Below are 4892 nucleotides of genomic sequence, written 5' to 3'. Positions count from 1 at the left end.
GAGGATGGAGTAACTTATGAAATACTTAATGAACTTGCCATTATGACGAAAAGCCCGCTGTTAGACCTCTTTAATATTAATTATAAAGAGGGCAGAATTCCCAGTAAATGAAAAAGAACTATGATCATCCTTATCCCTAAAGCCAATGGAGAGTATAGACCTGTGTCTTTAACCTCGTGTTTTTGTAAAATGATGGAGAGGATCATTTTAAATAAACTTTTGTATATAATAGGTGATCAGCTGTCTAATAATTTTTCGGGTTCCTCAGAGGAAAAAGTACCTCTGACTGTATTATTAAATGTCTAGCTAATGGTAATGATTATTATAGAATTTTCATTGATTTACAAGGAGCTTTTGATAAAGCCAACAAAGAGGTTATTTTATATGAATTAGCTGGTCTTGGTGTTGAAGGGAGATTATTGCGCTGGATAGGGGATTATCTTCAGGAAAGGAAGGCTCAGGTGTGGTATCAAGGTTGTATGGTTCAAGGTATCAAGGTCAAAAACTCGGCACACCTCAGGGAGGAGTGTTGAGTCTCACCCTGTTTAATGTACTAATGAATAAGATAGCATCTGAGAAATACTCAAATTGGGTAACTCCAATCATATATGCCGATGATATTTTGTTTCAGGGCAAGGATATTTCAAAGGTTCAAACAGTGTTGGACAATTTCGGAAACCAGTGTCACCACATGGGACTAGTGGTTAATGAAGACAAAACTAAAGTTTGAATGTAGAAGTCGGAGGCCCATTATATTGGAAATAAACGGTAAAAATATAGAGTTAATATATATAAATATTTAGGCATATATGTTGGATATACCCATGAGAGTTTGGAAACTGAGATGAACAGACTATTGAGTCAATGTCGGAAGAGATTACAACCTCTGAAGGCCTTGGCATGCTGTGGAAAGGAGTGGGAGTCCAAGTGCTACGAATGATGTACTTGAGTACTGTAAGATTTCTTATTGATTATGCTGTACCTGTCATTTCTTGTTTTGGTAAAGGTAGGATGGGCAAGTTGGAGAAGATACAAAATGAAGCCGTTGGGGGTCGTTGTGAGCCGCTGCTACCTGAATTTTTGCCCACACTTGTCTTGCAGACGTTTCTCTTCCAATAGAGCTAGTGAACTCTAGTCATTGTCTTTCCCTTTGTAACTCATCTGCAATGTATGTACCTTTACCTGAATAAAAAATCTAATCTAAATCTATATGCTTAGATATATGCAAATGCGAGTAATAGAGCGAAACCTTTAAAATACTGAACAATTTGGAGGATATTAATTCATACAATTTCTTCAAAAGGTCAGATGTAACACGAACAAAGAGCAAAGGTTTCAAGCTCAACAAGCCACAGTGTAGGAGTGACAACAAATGCTTTTTAACCCATATGATTATGATCATGGCAATAAGGTTTCTAAAACAGTAGGCATTCTTCCAAAGTCAGACACTGTACTATGTTCCTCGCCCTAACCTAGTCACTCAGTATTATTCACTCATTTATCTATGTCTTGTCTATTTATGTCTTAAAGGTTACAAGACGTACATTAGTCAATACAATTGGTGCTTAAAATGTTAAGGATCTCTTGTGAAACACGGGTATTAATAAAAAAAATTATTATGTAAAATAAATAAAAAAGGCCCAAGGGCCATGAAGTAACAAGACTGCAAGGCTGGCACAAGCTGGCGTAAGTAGAGAAGACGGAAGATTCTTCATATTAAAAGACCCTGCTTCTCCAAGATGGCAGTCACACCCTGCTTGCCCTGGACAATCACCATATGGAGAAGGACTGTTTACTGTGAAGGGAAGTCCACAAATGCAATGCCAGCATGAGTCAGTCTTGAAGGGTAAACGATGATGGCACCCTCACAGTAACACAAAACCCGAGCAAGCCCAGTGAGGAAGACCTGTTGATGGGAAAGGAGGAGAATTTTTAGTCACAACAAAATCCACATAGAAACAAAGGAGAGAAAAAAAATAAAGTGGATGTCTTCTTTTTGTATAGACATAATAAATATTGCCATTTGGCTATGTATTTATATGATATATAATAGAATACAGCATAAAACAAAATAAGAGGGGTGGTAGGAGAAGAAAAGATTAGTGTTCAGTGAGAATCCACAAGGTCTTCTCTGAATACTCTTTATTTTCTTCAAGGCTGTGGGTCCCTACAATTGCACCAGAGGTGGTACACACCCCTATTTTTATTTAAACAGGTGAGTAAAAATAGGTGAGTACACACACGGTGTTAGCAAACTTAGCCTCCAAACACACACACACACACATGGTATCAGCAAGCTTAGCCTCTAAACACACACACACACATGGTATCAGCAAGCTTAGCCTCCAAACACACACACACACATGGTATCAGCAAGCTTAGCCTCCAAACACACACACACACATGGTATCAGCAAGCTTAGCCTCCAAACACACACACACACATGGTATCAGCAAGCTTAGCCTCCAAACACACACACACACACACATACACACATGGTATCAGCAAGCTTAGCCTCCAAACACACACACACACATGGTATCAGCAAGCTTAGCCTCCAAACACACACACACACACATGGTATCAGCAAGCTTAGCCTCTAAACACACACACACACACAGAAAATGGGGACATTGAAACAGTTGATAAACTTGATTTCAAGAGAGAGAGGTCACTATGGGGAACTTCAAAATTTTTTTAATAAGTAATTAGGCAGACTTGTTGCTAGACAGGGAAGTAAATTAAATGTATGCCAAATTTTGCAAAATATACAATGAAGGCACACAAACATTCATACCAAAACAGAGATGCAGGGCCAGAAAACAGGATTGGTTCAACAGAAATTGAGAGAGGGCCACAGACCAAAAGACACAAAAATGGAATGAAAGACATTGAAAAACTACAAGCAGATGTCAACAAAGTTTTCGATTGGGCAGCAGAAAATAACATGATGTTTAACAGTGATAAATTTCAGGTATGGCAAAAATGAGGATCTGAAACATAATACAGGGTACAAAACACAATCGAATCTGCCCATAGTAGAAAAACAGCATGTCAAGGATTTGGGAATAATGATGTCCGACGATCTAATGTTTAGGGAGCATAACCAAGCAAATATTGCGTCAGCCAGAAAAATGATAGGATGGATTATGAGAACTTTCAAATCCAGGGATCCCATCACAATGGTTGTACTCTTCAAGTCACTTATGTTGTCCCGTCTCGAGTACTGCTCAGTATTCACTTCCCCCTTCAGAGCAGGAGGGATTGCTGAAATAGAGGGAATACAGAGAACATATACGGCACGCATAGACGAGATAAAACACCTAAATTATTGGGATCGTCTCAAAGCTCTCCAAATGTACTCTCTAGAAAGGAGATGTGAGAGATACCAAATAATATACACATGGAAGATACTGGAGGCCCAGGTCCCAAATCTACACAGTAAAATAACAACGTACTGGAGTGAACGATATGGAAAAAAATGCAAGATTGAACCAGTGAAGAGCAGAGGTGCCACAGGCACAATCAGAGAGCACTGTATAAACATCAGAGGTCCGCGGTTGTTCAACGTCCTCCCAGCGACTATAAGAAATATTGCCGGAACAACCGTGGACATCTTCAGGAGAAAACTGGTCTGTTTTCTAAGAGAAGTTCCAGATCAGCCGGGCTGTGGTGGGTATGTGGCCCTGCGGGTCGCTCCAAGCAACAGCCTGGTGGACCAAACTCTCACAAGGCGAGCCTGGCCTCGGGCCGGGCTTGGGGAGTAGAAGAGCAGAACCCCATCAAGCAGGTATCAACATAGAAAGAAGCCAAACCCCCAATCATACCAGCGATACAAAGATGCGAGAAACAACTATACAGCAGTAAGGGGAGAGGCAGAAAGAAATTTTTAAAAAGGGATAATGGATAAATGTAAAACAGAACTGGGCCTATTCTACAAATTCATAAACAACAAATTGCAGGTAAAGGATAATATCCAGAGGTTGAAAATAGGAAACAGATTCACAGAAAATGATAATGCAATGTGTGAAACATTAAACCAAAAGTTCCAAAGTGTGTTTATACAAAATGAAATCTTAAGAGAACCAGACACAATAAGAATTTCTGAGAACATCATAGAGCGTATAGAGGTGTCTAGAGATGAAGTGGAAAATATGCTAAAGTAGCTAAGTAAGAACAAAGCAGTTGGTCCAGATGGAGTTTCACCATGGGTTCTGAGAGAATGTGCATCTGAGCTCAGCCTTCCACTTCACCTGATCTTTCAGGCATCCCTGTGTACAGGAGTCATAGCAAACATGTGGAAAAAGGCTAACATAGTTCCAATCTACAAAAGTGGCAACAGGGAAGACCCCACCCCTCTCAGTTATAGACCTGAATCATTGACAAGTGTAACAGTGAAAAGATTGAAAAAAAATAATAAAAACTAAATGGGTAGAACACCTGGAGAGAAATTATATAATATCACACAGACAGTATTGTTTTCGATCTGGAAGATCCTGTGTATCGAATTTACTCAGTTTCTATGATTGAGCCACAGAGATTTTAAAGGAAAAAGGTAGTTGGGTCGACTGCATCTATCTAGACATAAAAAAGGCTTTCGACAGAGTTCCACATAAGAGGTTGTTCTGGAAACTAGAAAATTTTGGATGGGTGACAGGTAAGCTTCTAACATGGATGAAAAATTTTCTGACTGATAGAAAAATAAGGGCAGTAATCAGAGGCAATCGGACTGGCGAAGTGTCACAAGTGGAGTACCACAGTACATGCACCAGAAATGTTCATTGTCTACATAAATGATCTACCAGTTGGAATACAGAATTATATAAACATGTTTGCTGATGATGCTAAGATAATGGGATGGATAAGAAATTTAGATGATTGTCATGCCCTTC

At 39.3% G+C, this 4892-nt stretch overlaps 1 long non-coding RNA gene across 1 annotated transcript in view; it reads right to left on the bottom strand.

Moving 5' to 3' along the window:
- Window positions 1–1451: 1451 nt before the first annotated feature.
- LOC138366492 (uncharacterized) overlaps window positions 1452–4892 on the bottom strand; it is an 8421-nt gene continuing 4980 nt past the window's right edge. The window contains exon 3 of the long non-coding RNA XR_011229134.1: window positions 1452–1906. This is a non-coding gene — a long non-coding RNA (uncharacterized lncRNA). The remainder of the gene's footprint in view (window positions 1907–4892) is intronic.

This window comes from Procambarus clarkii, chromosome 19 (assembly GCF_040958095.1).
Source record: "Procambarus clarkii isolate CNS0578487 chromosome 19, FALCON_Pclarkii_2.0, whole genome shotgun sequence".
NCBI lineage: Eukaryota > Metazoa > Arthropoda > Malacostraca > Decapoda > Cambaridae > Procambarus > Procambarus clarkii.
Note: the sequence above shows the minus strand (reverse complement) of the source record. Positions and strands in the feature narration are given on the sequence as shown.